Consider the following 21206-nt stretch of genomic DNA (forward strand, 5'->3'; position numbering starts at 1 on the left):
AGACTCAATGTTAAACAAATTCATGAAAATCCACTTAATATAAATAGACTCAATGTAAATCCACTTAATGTAAATCCACTTAATATAAATAGACTCAATGTAAATCAACTTAATGTAAATCCACTTAATATAAATAGACTCAATGTAAATCCACTTAATGTAAATCCACTTAATATAAATAGACTCAATGTAAATCCACTTAATGTAAATCCACTTAATATAAATAGACTCAATGTAAATCCACTTAATGTAAATCCACTTAATATAAACAGACTCAATGTAAATTAACTTCATGTAAATCCACTTAATATAAATAGACTCAATGTAAATCCAATTAATGTAAATCCACTTAATATAAACAGACTCAATGTAAATCAACTTCATGTAAATCCACTTAATATAAATAGACTCTATGTAAATCCACTTAATGTAAATCCACTTAATATAAATAGACTCAATGTAAATCCAATTAATGTAAATCCACTTAATATAAACAGACTCAATGTAAATCAACTTCATGTAAATGCACTTAATATAAATAGACTCAATGTAAATCCACTTAATGTAAATCCACTTAATATAAATAGACTCAATGTAAATCCACTTAATGTAAATCCACTTAATATAAACAGAATCAATGTAAATCCACTTGATGTAAATCCACTTAATATAAATAGACTCAATGTAAATCCAAATAATGTAAATCCACTTAATATAAATAGACTCAATGTAAATCCACTAAATGTAAATTCACTTAATATAAATAGACTCAATGTACATCCAAATAATGTAAATCCACTTAATATAAATGGACTCAATGTAAATCCAAATAATGTACATCCACTTAATATAAATAGACTAAATGTAAATCCACTTAATATCAATCCACTTAATATAAACAGACTAAATGTAAATCAACTTAATGTAAATCCACTTAATATAAATAGACTCAATGTAAATCCAATTAATGTAAATCCACTTAATATAAATAGACTCAATGTAAATCCACTTAATGTAAATCCACTTACTATAAATAGACTCAATGTAAATCAACTTAATGTAAATCCACTTAATATAAATAGACTCAATGTAAATCAAAATAATGTAAATCCACTTAATATAAATAGACTCAATGTAAATCCACTTAATGTAAATCCACTTAATATAAATAGACTCAATGTAAATCCACTTAATGTAAATCCACTTAATATAAATAGACTCAATGTAAATCCACTTAATGTAAATCCACTTAATATAAACAGACTCAATGTAAATCAACTTCATGTAAATCCACATAATATAAATAGACTCAATGTAAATCCAATTAATGTAAATCCACTTAATATAAATAGACTCAATGTAAATTCACTTAATGTAAATCCACTTAATATAAATAGACTCAATGTAAATCAACTTAATGTAAATCCACTTAATATAAATAGACTCAATGTAAATTCAATAAATGTAAATCCACTTAATATAAATTGACTCAATGTAAATCCACTTAATATAAATAGACTCAATGTAAATCCACTTAATGTAAATCCACTTAATATAAATAGACTCAATGTAAATCCACTTATTATAAATAGACTCAATGTAAATCCAATTAATGTAAATCAACTTAATATATATAGACTCAATGTAAATCCACTTAATGTAAATCCACTTAATATAAATAAACTCAATGTAAATCCACTTAATGTAAATCCACTTAATATAAATAGACTCAATGTAAATCCACTGATGTAAATCCACTTAATATAAATAGACTCAATGTAAATCCAATTAATGTAAATCCATTAATATAAATAGACTCAATGTAAATCCACTTAATGTAAATCCACTTAATATAAATAGACTCGATGTAAATCCAATTAATGTAAATCCACTTAATATAAATAGACTCAATGTAAATCTACTTAATGTAAATCAACTTAATATAAATAGACTAAATGTAAATCCACTTAATGTAAATCCACTTAATATAAATAGACTCAATGTAAATCCACTTAATGTAAATCCACTTAATATAAATAGACTCAATGTAAATCAACTTAATGTAAACCACTTAATATAAATAGACTCAATGTAAATCCACTTAATGTAAATCCACTTAATATAAATAGACTGAATTTAAATCCACTTAATGTAAATCCACTGAATATAAATAGACTGAATGTAAATCCACTTAATGTAAATCCACTTAATATAAACAGACTCAATGTAAATCAACTTTATGTAAATCAACTTAATATAAATAGCCTCAATGTAAATCCAATAAATGTAAATCCACTTAATATAAATAGACTCAATGTAAATCCATTTAATGTAAATCCACTTAATATAAATAGACTCAATGTAAATCAACTTAATGTAAATCCACTTAATATAAATAGACTCAATGTAAATTCAATAAATGTAAATCCAATTAATATAAATAGACTCAATGTAAATCCACTTAATATAAATAGACTCAACGTAAATCCACTTAATGTAAATCCACTTAATATAAATAGACTCAATGTAAATCCACTTAATGTAAATCCACTTAATATAAATAGACTCAATGTAAATCCACTTAATGTAAATCCACTTAATATAAATAGACTCAATGTAAATCCCTTTAATGTAAATCCACTTAATATAAATAGACTCAATGTAAATCCACTTAATGTAAATCCACTTAATATACATAGACTCAATGTAAATCCACTTAATGTAAATCCACTTAATATAAATAGACTCAATGTAAATCCCTTTAATGTAAATCCACTTAATATAAATAGACTCAATGTAAATCCACTTAATGTAAATCCACTTAATATACATAGACTCAATGTAAATCCACTTAATATAAATAGACTCAATGTAAATCCACTTAATGTAAATCCACTTAATATAAATAGACTAAATGTAAATCCACTTAATGTAAATCCACTTAATATAAATAGACTCAATGTAAATCCACTTAATGTAAATCCACTTAATATAAATAGACTCAATGTAAATCCACTTAATGTTAATCCACTTAATATAAACAGACTCAATGTAAATATACTTCATGTAAATACACTTAATATAAATAGACTCAAAGTAAATCCACTCAATGTAAATCCACTTTATATAAAAAGACTCAATGTAAATCAACTTAATGTAAATCCACTTAATATAAATAGACTCAATGTAAATTCAATAAATGTAAATCCACTTAATATAAATAGACTCCATGTGAATCCACTTAATATAAATAGAATCAATGTAAATCCACTTAATGTAAATCCACTTAATATAAATAGACTCAATGTAAATCCACTTAATGTAAATCCACTTAATATAAATAGACTCAATGTAAATCCAATTAATGTAAATACACTTAATATAAATAGACTGAATGTAAATCCACTTAATGTAAATCCACTTAATATAAAAAAACTCAATGTAAATCCACTTAATGTAAATCCACTTTATATAAATAGACTCAATGTAAATCCAATTAATGTAAATCCACTTAATATAAATAGACTCAATGTAAATCCACTTAATGTAAATCCACTTAATATAAATAGACTCGATGTAAATCCAATTAATGTAAATCCACTTAATATAAATAGACTCAATGTAAATCCACTTAATGTAAATCAACTTAATATAAATAGACTCAATGTAAATCCACTTAATGTAATTCCACTTAATATAAATAGACTCAATGTAAATCCACTTAATGTAAATCCACTTAATATAAATAGACTCAATGTAAATCCACTTATGTAAATCAACTTAATATAAATAGACTCAATGTAAATCCACTTAATGTAAATCCACTGAATATAAATAGACTGAATGTAAATCCACTTAATGTAAATCCACTTAATTTAAACAGACTCAATGTAAATCAACTTTATGTAAATCCACTTAATATAAATAGACTCAATGTAAATCCAATTAATGTAAATCCACTTAATATAAATAGACTCAATGTAAATCCACTTAATGTAAATCCACTTAATATAAATAGACTCAATGTAAATCCACTTAATGTAAAACCACTTAATATAAATAGACTCAATGTAAATTCAATAAATGTAAATCCACTTAATATAAATAGACTCAATGTAAATCCACTTAATGTAAATCCACTTAATATAAATAGACTCAATGTAAATCCACTTAATATAAATAGACTCAATGTAAATCCACTTAATGTAAATCCACTTAATATAAATAGACTCAATGTAAATCCACTTAATATAAATAGACTCAATGTAAATCCAATTAATGTAAATCAACTTAATATATATAGACTCAATGTAAATCCACTTAATGTAAATCCACTTAATATAAATAAACTCAATGTAAATCCACTTAATGTAAATCCACTTAATATAAATAGACTCAATGTAAATCCACTGATGTAAATCCACTTAATATAAATAGACTCAATGTAAATCCAATTAATGTAAATCCATTAATATAAATAGACTCAATGTAAATCCACTTAATGTAAATCCACTTAATATAAATAGACTCGATGTAAATCCAATTAATGTAAATCCACTTAATATAAATAGACTCAATGTAAATCTACTTAATGTAAATCAACTTAATATAAATAGACTCAATGTAAATCAACTTAATGTAAATCCACTTAATATAAACAGACTCAATGTAAATCCACTTAATGTAAATCCACTTAATATAAATAGACTCAATGTAAATCAACTTAATGTAAACCACTTAATATAAATAGACTCAATGTAAATCCACTTAATGTAAATCCACTTAATATAAATAGACTCAATGTAAATCCACTTAATGTAAATCCACTGAATATAAATAGACTGAATGTAAATCCACTTAATGTAAATCCACTTAATATAAACAGACTCAATGTAAATCAACTTTATGTAAATCAACTTAATATAAATAGACTCAATGTAAATCCAATAAATGTAAATCCACTTAATATAAATAGACTCAATGTAAATCCATTTAATGTAAATCCACTTAATATAAATAGACTCAATGTAAATCAACTTAATGTAAATCCACTTAATATAAATAGACTCAATGTAAATTCAATAAATGTAAATCCACTTAATATAAATAGACTCAATGTAAATCCACTTAATATAAATAGACTCAACGTAAATCCACTTAATGTAAATCCACTTAATAAAAATAGACTCAATGTAAATCCACTTAATGTAAATCCACTTAATATAAATAGACTCAATGTAAATCCACTTAATGTAAATCCACTTAATATAAATAGACTCAATGTAAATCCCTCTAATGTAAATCCACTTAATATAAATAGACTCAATGTAAATCCACTTAATGTAAATCCACTTAATATACATAGACTCAATGTAAATCCACTTAATATAAATAGACTCAATGTAAATCCACTTAATGTAAATCCACTTAATATAAATAGACTAAATGTAAATCCACTTAATGTAAATCCACTTAATATAAATAGACTCAATGTAAATCCACTTAATGTAAATCCACTTAATATAAATAGACTCAATGTAAATCCACTTAATGTAAATCCACTTAATATAAACAGACTCAATGTAAATCAACTTCATGTAAATACACTTAATATAAATAGACTCAAAGTAAATCCACTTTATATAAATAGGTTCAATGTAAATCAACTTAATGTAAATCCACTTAATATAAATAGACTCAATGTAAATTCAATAAATGTAAATCCACTTAATATAAATAGACTCAATGTAAATCCACTTAATATAAATAGACTCAATGTAAATCCACTTAATATAAATAGACTCAATGTAAATCCAATTAATGTAAATCCACTTAATATTAAATAGACTCAATGTAAATCAACTTAATGTAAATCCACTTAATATAAATAGACTCAATGTAAATTCATTAATGTAAATCCACTTAATATAAATAGACTAAATGTAAATCCACTTAATGTAAATCCACTTAATATAAATAGACTCAATGTAAATCCACTTAATGTAAATCCACTTAATATAAATAGACTCAATGTAAATCAACTTAATATAAATCCACTTAATATAAATAGACTCAATGTAAATTCAATAAATGTAAATCCACTTAATATAAATAGACTCAATGTAAATCCACTTAAATTAAATAGACTCAATGTAAATCCACTTAATGTAAATCCACTTAATATAAATAGACTCAATGTAAATCCACTTAATGTAAATCCACTTAATATAAATAGACTCAATGTAAATCCACTTAATGTAAATCCACTTAATATAAATAGACTCAATGTAAATCCAAATAATGTAAATCCACTTAATATAAATAGACTCAATGTAAATCCACTTAATGTAAATCCACTTAATATAAATAGACTCAATGTAAATCCACTTAATGTAAATCCACTAAATATAAATAGACTCAATGTAAATCCACTTAATATAAATAGACTCAATGTAAATCCAATTAATGTAAACCCACTTAATATAAATAGACTCAATGTAAATCCACTTAATGTAAATCAACTAAATATAAATAGACTCGATGTAAATCCAAGTAATGTAAATCCACTTAATATAAACAGACTCAATGTAAATCCACTTAATGTAAATCCACTTAATATAAACAGACTCAATGTAAATCAACTTCATGTAAATCCACTTAATATAAATAGACCCAATGTAAATCCAATTAATGTAAATCCAATTAATGTAAATCCACTTAATATAAATAGACTCAATGTAAATCCACTTAATGTAAATCCACTTAATATAAAGAGACTCAATGTAAATCAACTTATGTAAATCCACTTAATATAAATAGACTCAATGTAAATTAAATAAATGTAAATCCACTTAATATAAATAGATTCAATGTAAATCCACTTAATATAAATAGACTCAATGTAAATCCACTTAATGTAAATCCACTTAATATAAATAGACTCAATGTAAATCCACTTAATGTAAATCCACTTAATATAAATAGAATCAATGTAAATCTACTCAATGTAAATCCACTTAATATAAATAGACACAATGTAAATCCAATTAATGTAAATTCACTTAATATAAATAGAATCAATGTAAATCCTATTAATGTAAATCCACTTAATATAAATAGACTCAATGTAAATCCACTTAATATAAATCAACTTAATATAAATAGACTCAATGTAAATCCACTTAATATAAATAGACTCAATGTAAATCCACTTAATATAAATAGACTCAATGTAAATCCAATTAATGTAAATCCACTTAATATTAAATAGACTCAATGTAAATCAACTTAATGTAAATCCACTTAATATAAATAGACTCAATGTAAATTCATTAATGTAAATCCACTTAATATAAATAGACTAAATGTAAATCCACTTAATGTAAATCCACTTAATATAAATAGACTCAATGTAAATCCACTTAATGTAAATCCACTTAATATAAATAGACTCAATGTAAATCAACTTAATGTAAATCCACTTAATATAAATAGACTCAATGTAAATTCAATAAATGTAAATCCACTTAATATAAATAGACTCAATGTAAATCCACTTAAATTAAATAGACTCAATGTAAATCCACTTAATGTAAATCCACTTAATATAAATAGACTCAATGTAAATCCACTTAATGTAAATCCACTTAATATAAATAGACTCAATGTAAATCCACTTAATGTAAATCCACTTAATATAAATAGACTCAATGTAAATCCAAATAATGTAAATCCACTTAATATAAATAGACTCAATGTAAATCCACTTAATGTAAATCCACTTAATATAAATAGACTCAATGTAAATCCACTTAATGTAAATCCACTAAATATAAATAGACTCAATGTAAATCCACTTAATATAAATAGACTCAATGTAAATCCACTTCATATAAATAGACTAAATGTAAATCCACTTAATGTAAATCCACTTAATATAAATAGACTCAATGTAAATCCAATTAATGTAAATCCACTTAATATAAATAGACTCAATGTAAATCCAAATAATGTAAATCCACTTAATATAAATAGACTCAATGTAAATCCAATTAATGTAAATCCACTTAATATAAATAGACTCAATGTAAATCCACTTAATGTAAATCAACTTAACATAAATAGACTCAATGTAAATCCACTTAATTTAAATCCACTTAATATACATAGACTCAATGTAAATCCACTTAATGTAAATCCACTTAATATAAATAGACTGAATGTAAATCCACTTAATGTAAATCCACTTAATATAAACAGACTCAATGTAAATCAACTTCATGTAAATCCACTTAATATAAATAGACCCAATGTAAATCCAATTAATGTAAATCCAATTAATGTAAATCCACTTAATATAAATAGACTCAATGTAAATCAACTTAATGTAAATCCACTTAATATAAAGAGACTCAATGTAAATCATCTTATGTAAATCCACTTAATATAAATAGACTCAATGTAAATTCAATAAATGTAAATCCACATAATATAAATAGATTCAATGTAAATCCACTTAATATAAATAGACTCAATGTAAATCAACTTAATGTACATCCACTTAATATAAATAGACTCAATGTAAATCCACTTAATATAAATACACTCAATGTAAATCCACTTAATGTAAATCCACTTAATATACATAGAATCAATGTAAATCTACTCAATGTAAATCCACTTAATATAAATAGACACAATGTAAATCCAATTAATGTAAATTCACTTAATATAAATAGAATCAATGTAAATCCACTTAATGTAAATCCACTTAATATAAATAGACTCAATGTAAATCCACTTAATATAAATCAACTTAATATAAATAGACTCAATGTAAATCCACTTAATATAAATAGACTCAATGTAAATCCACTTAATATAAATAGACTCAATGTAAATCCAATTAATGTAAATCCACTTAATATTAAATAGACTCAATGTAAATCAACTTAATGTAAATCCACTTAATATAAATAGACTCAATGTATATTCATTAATGTAAATCCACTCAATATAAATAGACTAAATGTAAATCCACTTAATGTAAATCCACTTAATATAAATAGACTCAATGTAAATCCACTTAATGTAAATCCACTTAATATAAATAGACTCAATGTAAATCCACTTAATGTAAATCCACTTAATATAAACAGATTCAATGTAAATCAACTTCATGTAAATCCACTTAATATAACACGACTCAATGAAAATCCAATTTATGTAAATCCACTTAATATAAAAAGACTCAATGTAAATCCACTTAATGTAAATCCACTTAATATAAATAGACTCAATGTAAATCAACTTAATGTCAATCCACTTAATATAAATAGACTCAATGTAAATCTACTTAATGTAAATCCACTTAATATAAATAGACTCAATGTAAATCCACTTAATATAAATAGACTCTATGTAAATCCATTTAATGTAAATCCACTTAATATAAATAGACTCAATGTAAATCCACTTAATGTAAATCCACTTAATATAAATAGACTCAATGTAAATCCAATTAATGTAAATCCACTTAATATAAATAGACTCAATGCAAACCCACTTAATGTAAATCCACTTAATATAAATAAACTCAATGTAAATCCACTTAATGTAAATCCACTTAATATAAATAGACTCAATGTAAGTCCACTTAATGTAAATCCACTTAATATAAACAGACTCAATGTAAATCAACTTCATGTAAATCCACTTAATATAAATAGACTCAATGTAAATCCAAATAATGTAAATCCACTTCATATAAAAAGACTCAATGTAAATCCACTTAATATAAATAGACTCAATGTAAATCCACTTAATGTAAATCCACTTAATATAAATAGACTCAATGTACATCCACTTAATGTAAATCCACTTAATATAAATAGACTCAATGTAAATCCACTTAATGTAAATCCACTTAATATAAATAGACTCAATGTAAATCCACTTAATGTAAATCCACTTAATATAAATAGACTCAATGTAAATCCACTTAATGTAAATCCACTTAATATAAACGGACTCAATGTAAATCAACTTATGTAAATCCACTTAATATAAATAGACTCAATGTAAATCCAATTAATGTAAATCCACTTAATATAAATAGACTCAATGTAAATCCACTTAATGTAAATCCACTTAATATAAATAGACACAATGTAAATCCAATCAATGTAAATCCACTTAATATAAATAGACTCAATGTAAATCCAATTAATTTAAACCCACTTAATATAAATAGACTCAATGTAAATCCACTTAATGTAAATCCACTAAATATAAATAGACTCGATGTATATCCGAGTAATGTAAATCCACTTAATATAAATAGACTCAATGTAAATCCACTTAATGTAAATCCACTTAATATAAATAGACTCAATGTAAATCCACTTAATGTAAATCAACTTAACATAAATAGACTCAAAGTAAATCCACTTAATGTAAATCCACTTAATATAAATAGACTCAATGTAAATCCACTTAATGTAAATCCACTTGATATAAATAGACTCAATGTAAATCCACTTAATGTAACCCCACTTAATATAAACAGACTCAATGTAAATCAACTTCATGTAAATCCACTTAATATAAATAGACTCAATGTAAATCCAATTAATGTACATCCACTTAATATAAATAGACTCAATGTAAATCCACTTAATGTAAATCCACTTAATATAAAGAGACTCAATGTGAATCAACTTAATGTAAATCCACTTAATATAAATAGACTCAATGTAAATTCAATAAATGTAAATCCACTTAATATAAATAGACTCAATGTAAATCCACTTAATATAAATAGACTCAATGTAAATCCACTTAATGTAAATCCACTTAATATAAATAGACTCAATGTAAATCCACTTAATGTAAATCAACTTAATATAAATAGACTCACTGTAAATCCACTTAATATAAATAGACTCAATGTAAATCCACTTAATGTAAATCCACTTAATATAAATAGACTCAATGTAAATCAACTTAATGTAAATCCACTTAATATAAATAGAATCAATATAAATCCACTCAATGTAAATCCACTTAATATAAATAGACACAATGTAAATCCAATTAATGTAAATTCACTTAATATAAAAAGAATCAATGTAAATCCAATTAATGTAAATAGACTCAATGTAAATCCACTTAATGTAAATCCACTTAATATAAATAGACTCAATGTAAATCCACTTAATATAAATAGACTCAATGTAAATCCACTTAATATAAATAGACTCAATGTAAATCCAATTAATGTAAATCCACTTAATATCAAATAGACTCAATGTAAATCCACTTAATGTAAATCCACTTAATATAAATAGACTCAATGTAAATCCACTTAATGTAAATCCACTTAATATAAACAGACTCAATGTAAATCAACTTAATGTAAATCCACTTAATATAAATAGACTCAATGTAAATCAACTTAATGTAAATCCACTTAATATAAATAGATTCAATGTAAATTCATTAATGTAAATCCACTTAATATAAATAGACTAAATGTAAATCCACTTAATGTAAATCCACTTAATATAAATAGACTCAATGTAAATCCACTTAATGTAAATCCACTAAATATAAATAGACTCAATGTAAATCCACTTAATGTAAATCCACTTAATATAAACAGACTCAATGTAAATCAACTTCATGTAAATCTACTTAATATAACTAGACTCAATGAAAATCCAATTAATGTAAATCCACTTAATAGAAAAAGACTCAATGTAAATCCACTTAATGTAAATCCACTTAATATAAATAGACTCAATGTAAATCAACTTAATGTCAATCCACTTAATATAAATAGACTCAATGTAAATTCAATTAATGTAAATCCACTTAATATAAATAGACTCAATGTAAATCCACTTAATATAAATCGACTCTATGTAAATCCACTTAATGTAAATCCACTTAATATAAATAGACTCAATGTAAATCCACTTAATGTAAATCCACTTAATATAAATAGACTCAATGCAAACCTACTTAATGTAAATCCACTTAATATAAATAAACTCAATGTAAATCCACTTAATGTAAATCCACTTAATATAAATAGACTCAATGTAAACTCACTTAATGTAAATCCACTTAATATAAACAGACTCAATGTAAATCAAATTCATGTAAATCCACTTAATATAAATAGACTCAATGTAAATCCAAATAATGTAAATCCACTTAATATAAATAGACTCAATGTAAATCAACTTAATATAAATAGACTCAATGTAAATCCACTTAATGTAAATCCACTAAATATAAATAGACTCAATGTACATCCACTTACGTAAATCCACTTAATATAAATAGACTCAATGTAAATCCAAATAATGTAAATCAACTTAATATAAATAGACTCAATGTAAATCCAAATAATGTAAATCCACTTAATATAAATAGACTCAATGTAAATCCACTTAATATCAATCCACTTAATATAAGCAGACTAAATGTAAATCAACTTAATGTAAATCCACTTAATATAAATAGACTCAATGTAAATCCAATTAATGTAAATCCACTTAATATAAATAGACTCAATGTAAATCCACTTAATGTAAATCCACTTAATATAAACAGACTCAATGTAAATCAACTTATGTACATCGACTTAATATAAATAGACTCAATGTAAATCCAAATAATGTAAATCCACTTAATATAAATAGACTCAATGTAAATCCACTTAATATAAATAGACTCAATGTAAATCCACTTAATGTAAATCCACTTAATATAAACAGACTCAATGTAAATACACTTAATGTAAATCCACTTAATATAAATAGACTCAATGTAAATCCAATTAATGTAAATCCACTTAATATAAATAGACTCAATGTAAATCCACTTAATGTAAATCCACTTAATATAAATAGACTCAATGTAAATCCACTTAATGTAAATCCACTTAATATAAATAGACTCAATGTAAATCCACTTAATGTAAATCCACTTAATATAAATAGACTCAATGTAAATCCAATTAATGTAAACCCACTTAATATAAATAGACTCAATGTAAATCCACTTAATGTAAATCCACTAAATATAAATAGACTCGATGTATATCCAAGTAATGTAAATCCACTTAATATAAATAGACTCAATGTAAATCCACTTAATGTAAATCCACTTAATATAAATAGACTCAATGTAAATCCACTTAATGTAAATCCACTTAATATAAATAGACTCAATGTAAATCCACTTAATGTAACCCCACTTAATATAAACAGACTCAATGTAAATCAACTTCATGTAAATCCACTTAATATAAATAGACTCAATGTAAATCCAATTAATGTAAATCCACTTAATATAAATAGACTCAATGTAAATCCATTTAATGTAAATCCACTTTATATGAAGAGACTCAATGTAAATCAACTTAATGTAAATCCACTTAATATAAATAGACTCAATGTAAATTCAATTAATGTAAATTCACTTAATATAAATAGACTCACTGTAAATCCACTTAATATAAATAGACTCAATGTAAATCCACTTAATGTAAATCCACTTAATATAAATAGACTCAATGTAAATCCACTTAATGTAAATCCACTTAATATAAATAGAATCAATGTAAATCCACTTAATGTAAATCCACCTAATATAAATAGACTCAATGTAAATCCAATTAATGTAAATTCACTTAATATAAATAGACTCAATGTAAATCCACTTAATGTAAATCCACTTAATATAAATAGACTCAATGTAAATCAACTTAATGTAAATCCACTTAATATAAATAGACTCACTGTAAATCCACTTAATATAAATAGACTCAATGTAAATCCACTTAATGTAAATCCACTTAATATAAATAGACTAAATGTAAATCCACTTAATGTAAATCCATTTAATATAAATAGACTCAATGTATATCCACTTTATGTAAATCCACTTAATATAAATAGACTCAATGTAAATCCACTTAATGTAAATCCACTTAATATAACCAGACTCAATGTAAATCAACTTCATGTAAATCAACTTAATATAAATAGACTCAATGAAAATCCAATTAATGTAAATCCACTTAATATAAATAGACTCAATGTAAATCCACTTAATGTAAATCCACTTAATATAAATAGACTCAATGTAAATCCACTTAATGTAAATCCACTTAATATAAATAGACTCAATGTAAATCCACTTAATTTAAATCCACTTAATATAAATAGACTCAATGTAAATCCAATTAATGTAAATCCACTTAATATAAATAGACTCAATGTAAATCCAATTAATGTAAACCCACTTAATATAAATAGACTCAATGTAAATCAACTTAATGTAAATCCACATAATATAAATAGACTCAATGTAAATCCACTTAATGTAACCCCACTTAATATAAAAAGACTCAATGTAAATCAACTTCATGTAAATCCACTTAATATAAATAGACTCAATGTAAATTCAATTAATGTAAATCTACTTAATATAAATAGACTCAATGTAAATCCACTTAATGTAAATCCACTTAATATAAAGAGACTCAATGAAAATCAACTTAATGTAAATCCACTTAATATTAATAGACTCAATGTAAATTCAATAAATGTAAATCCACTTAATATAAATAGACTCAATGTAAATCCACTTAATATAAATAGACTCAATGTAAATCCACTTAATGTAAATCCACTTAATATAAATAGACTCAATGTAAATCCACTTAATGTAAATCCACTTAATATGAATAGAATCAATGTAAATCGACTTAATGTAAATCCACCTAATATAAATAGACTCAATGTAAATTCACTTTATGTAAATCCACTTAATATAAATAGACTCAATGTAAATCCACTTAATGTAAATCCACTTAATATAAATAGACTCAATGTAAATCCACTTACTGTAAATCCACTTAATATAAACAGACTCAATGATAATCACCTACATGTAAATCCACTTAATATAAACAGACTCAATGTAAATCCACTTAATGTAAATCCACTTAATATAAATAGACTCAATGTACATCCACTTAATGTAAATCCACTTAATATAAATAGACTTAATGTAAATCAACTTAATGTAAATCCACTTAATATAAATAGACTCAATGTAAATCCACTTAATGTAAATCCACTTAATATAAATAGACTCAATGTAAATCGACTTAATGTAAATCCACTTAATATAAACAGACTCAATGTAAATCAACTTAATGTAAATCCACTTAATATAAATAGACTCAATGTAAATCCAATTAATGTAAATCCACTTAATATAAATAGACTCAATGTAAATCAACTTAATGTAAATCCACTTAATATAAATTGACTCAATGTAAATCCAAATAATGTAAATCAACTTAATATAAATAGACTCAATGTAAATCCACTAAATGTAAATCCACTTAATATAAATAGACTCAATGTAAATCCAAATAATGTAAATCCACTTAATATAAATAGACTCAATGTAAATCCAAATAATGTAAATCCACTTAATATAAATAGACTCAATGTAAATCCACTTAATATCAATCCACTTAATATAAACAGACTTAATGTAAATCAACTTAATGTAAATCCACTTAATATAAATAGACTCAATGTAAATCCAATTAATGTAAATCCACTTAATATAAATAGACTCAATGTAAATCCACTTAATATCAATCCACTTAATATAAACAGACTAAATGTAAATCAACTTAATGTAAATCCACTTAATATAAATAGACTCAATGTAAATCCACTTAATGTAAATCCACTTAATATAAACAGACTCAATGTAAATCAACTTATGTACATCGACTTAATATAAATAGACTCAATGTAAATCCAAATAATGTAAATCAACTTAATATAAATAGACTCAATGTAAATCAGCTCAATATACATAGACTCAATGTAAATCCACTTAATGTAAATCCACTTAATATAAATAGACTCAATGTAAATCCACTTAATGTAAATCAACTTAATATAAATAGACTCAATGTAAATCCACTTAATGTAAATCCACTTAATATAAACAGACTCAATGTAAATCAACTTCATGTAAATCCACATAATATAAATAGACTCAATGTAAATCCAATTAATGTAAATCCACTTAATATAAATAGACTCAATGTAAATCCACTTAATGTAAATCAACTTAACATAAATAGACTCAAAGTAAATCCACTTAATGTAAATCCACTTAATATAAATAGACTCAATGTAAATCCACTTAATGTAAATCCACTTAATATAAATAGACTCAATGTAAATCAACTTTATGTAACCCCACTTAATATAAACAGACTCAATGTAAATCAACTTCATGTAAATCCACTTAATATAAATAGACTCAATGTAAATCCACTTAATGTAAATCCACTTAATATAAATAGACTCAATGTAAATCCACTTAATGTAAATCAACTTAATATAAAGAGACTCAATGTAAATCAACTTAATGTAAATCCACTTAATATAAATAGACTCAATGTAAATCCACTTAATGTAAATCCACTTAATATAAATAGACTCAATGTAAATCCACTTAATATAAATAGACTCAATGTAAATCCACTTAATGTAAATCCACTTAATATAAATAGACTCAATGTAAATCCACTTAATGTAAATCCACTTAATATAAATAGAATCAATGTAAATCCACTTAATGTAAATCCACCTCCTATAAATAGACTCAATGTAAATCCAATTAATGTAAATTCACTTAATATAAATAGACTCAATGTAAATCCACTTAATGTAAATCCACTTAATATAAATAGACTCAATGTAAATCCACTTAATGTAAATCCACTTAATATAAATAGACTCACTATAAATCCACTTAATATAAATAGACTCAATGTAAATCCACTTAATGTAAATCCACTTAATATAAATAGACTAAATGTAATTCCACTTAATGTAAATCCACTTAATATAAATAGACTCAATGTAAATCCACTTTATGTAAATCCACTTAATATAAATAGACTCAATGTAAATCCACTTACTGTAAATCCACTTTATATAAACAGACTCAATGTAAATCCACTTAATGTAAATCCACTTAATATAAATAGACTCAATGTACATCCACTTAATGTAAATCCACTTAATATAAATAGACTTAATGTAAATCAACTTAATGTAAATCCACTTAATATAAATAGACTCAATGTAAATCCACTTAATGTAAATCCACTTAATATAAATAGACTCAATGTAAATCGACTTAATGTAAATCCACTTAATATAAACAGACTCAATGTAAATCAACTTAATGTAAATCCACTTAATATAAATAGACTCAATGTAAATCGACTTAATGTAAATCCACTTAATATAAACACACTCAATGTAAATCCACTTAATGTAAATCCACTTAATATAAATAGACTCAATGTAAATCCAAATAATGTAAATCCACTTAATATAAATAGACTCAATGTAAATCCACTTAATATCAATCCACTTAATATAAACAGACTAAATGTAAATCAACTTAATGTAAATCCACTTAATATAAATAGACTCAATGTAAATCCAATTAATGTAAATCCACTTAATAGAAATAGACTCAATGTAAATCCACTTAATGTAAATCCACTTAATATAAACAGACTCAATGTAAATCAACTTATGTACATCGACTTAATATAAATAGACTCAATGTAAATCCAAATAATGTAAATCCACTTAATATAAATAGACTCAATGTAAATCCACTTAATATAAATAGACTCAATGTAAATCCACTTAATGTAAATCCACTTAATATAAATAGACTCAATGTAAATCCACTTAATGTAAATCAACTTAATATAAATAGACTCAATGTAAATCCACTTAATGTAAATCCACTTAATATAAACAGACTCAATGTAAATCAACTTCATGTAAATCCACATAATATAAATAGACTCAATGTAAATCCAATTAATGTAAATCCACTTAATATAAATAGACTCAATGTAAATCCACTTAATGTAAATCAACTTAACATAAATAGACTCAAAGTAAATCCACTTAATGTAAATCCACTTAATATAAATAGACTCAATGTAAATCCACTTAATGTAAATCCACTTAATATAAATAGACTCAATGTAAATCCACTTAATGTAACCCCACTCATATAAACAGACTCAATGAAAATTAACTTCATGTAAATCCACTTAATATAAATAGACTCAATGTAAATCCAATTAATGTAAATCCACTTAATATAAATAGACTCAATGTAAATCCACTTAATGTAAATCCACTTAATATAAAGAGACTCAATGTAAATCAACTTAATGTAAATCCACTTAATATAAATAGACTCAATGTAAATCCACTTAATGTAAATCCACTTAATATAAATATACTCAATGTAAATCCACTTAATATAAATAGACTCAATGTAAATCCACTTAATGTAAATCCACTTAATATAAATAGACTCAATGTAAATCCACTTAATGTAAATCCACTTAATATAAATAGAATCAATGTAAATCCACTTAATGTAAATCCACCTACTATAAATAGACTCAATGTAAATCCAATTAATGTAAATTCACTTAATATAAATAGACTCAATGTAAATCCACTTAATGTAAATCCACTTAATATAAATAGACTCAATGTAAATCCACTTAATGTAAATCCACTTAATATAAATAGACTCACTGTAAATCCACTTAATATAAATAGACTCAATGTAAATCCACTTAATGTAAATCCACTTAATATAAATAGACTAAATGTAAATCCACTTAATGTAAATCCACTTAATATAAATAGACTCAATGTAAATCCACTTTATGTACATCCACTTAATATAAATAGACTCAATGTAAATCCACTTAATGTAAATCCACTTAATATAAACAGACTCAATGTAAATCAACTTCATGTAAATCCACTTAATATAAATAGACTCAATGAAAATCCAATTAATGTAAATCCACTTAATATAAATAGACTCAATGTAAATCCACTTAATGTAAATCCACTTAATATAAATAGACTCAATGTAAATCCACTTACTGTAAATCCACTTAATATAAACAGACTCAATGTAAATCACCTACATGTCAATCCACTTAATATAAATAGACACAATGTAAATCCAAATAATGTAAATCCACTTAATACAAATAGACTCAATGTAAATCCACTTACTGTAAATCAACTTAATATAAACAGACTCAATGTAAATCCACTTAATGTAAATCCACTTAATATAAATAGACTCAATGTACATCCACTTAATGTAAATCCACTTAATATAAATAGTCTTAATGTAAATCCACTTAATGTAAATCCACTTAATATAAATAGAGTCAATGTAAATCCACTTAATGTAAATCCACTTAATATAAATAGACTCAATGTAAATCCACTTAATGTACATCCACTTAATATAAATTGACTCAATGTAAATCCAAATAATGTAAATCAACTTAATATAAATAGACTCAATGTAAATCCACTAAATGTAAATCCACTTAATATAAATAGACTCAATGTAAATCCAAATAATGTAAATCCACTTAATATAAATAGACTCAATGTAAATCCAAATAATGTAAATCCACTTAATATAAATAGACTCAATGTAAATCCACTTAATATCAATCCACTTAATATAAACAGACTAAATGTAAATCAACTTAATGTAAATCCACTTAATATAAATAGACTCAATGTAAATCCAATTAATGTAAATCCACTTAATATAAATAGACTCAATGTAAATCCACTTAATGTAAATCCACTTAATATAAACAGACTCAATGTAAATCAACTTATGTACATCGACTTAATATAAATAGACTCAATGTAAATCCAAATAATGTAAATCAACTTAATATAAATAGACTCAATGTAAATCAGCTCAATATAAATAGACTCAATGTAAATCCACTTAATGTAAATCCACTTAATATAAATAGACTCAATGTAAATCCACTTAATGTAAATCAACTTAATATAAATAGACTCAATGTAAATCCACTTAATGTAAATCCACTTAATATAAACAGACTCAATGTAAATCAACTTCATGTAAATCCACATAATATAAATAGACTCAATGTAAATCCAATTAATGTAAATCCACTTAATATAAATAGACTCAATGTAAATCCACTTAATGTAAATCAACTTAACATAAATAGACTCAAAGTTAATCCACTTAATGTAAATCCACTTAATATAAATAGACTCAATGTAAATCCACTTAATGTAAATCCACTTAATATAAATAGACTCAATGTAAATCCACTTAATGTAACCCCACTTAATATAAACAGACTCAATGTAAATCAACTTCATGTAAATCCACTTAATATAAATAGACTCAATGTAAATCCACTTAATGTAAATCCACTTAATATAAACAGACTCAATGTAAATCCACTTAATGTAAATCCACTTAATATAAAGAGACTCAATGTAAATCAACTTAATGTAAATCCACTTAATATAAATAGACTCAATGTAAATCCACTTAATGTAAATCCACTTAATATAAATAGACTCAATGTAAATCCACTTAATTTAAATAGACTCAATGTAAATCCACTTAATGTAAATCCACTTAATATAAATAGACTCAATGTAAATCCACTTAATGTAAATCCACTTAATATAAATAGAATCAATGTAAATCCACTTAATGTAAATCCACCTACTATAAATAGACTCAATGTAAATCCAATTAATGTAAATTCACTTTATATAAATAGACTCAATGTAAATCCACTTAATGTAAATCCACTTAATATAAATAGACTCAATGTAAATCCACTTAATGTAAATCCACTTAATATAAATAGACTCACTATAAATCCACTTAATATAAATAGACTCAATGTAAATCCACTTAATGTAAATCCACTTAATATAAATAGACTAAATGTAAATCCACTTAATGTAAATCCACTTAATATAAATAGACTCAATGTAAATCAACTTTATGTAAATCCACTTAATATAAATAGACTCAATGTAAATCCACTTACTGTAAATCCACTTTATATAAACAGACTCAATGTAAATCCACTTAATGTAAATCCACTTAATATAAATAGACTCAATGTACATCCACTTAATGTAAATCCACTTAATATAAATAGACTTAATGTAAATCAACTTAATGTAAATCAACTTAATATAAATAGACTCAATGTA

Source organism: Euprymna scolopes, chromosome 21, assembly GCF_053919585.1.
Source record: "Euprymna scolopes isolate OS-2025 chromosome 21, ASM5391958v1, whole genome shotgun sequence".
NCBI lineage: Eukaryota > Metazoa > Mollusca > Cephalopoda > Sepiida > Sepiolidae > Euprymna > Euprymna scolopes.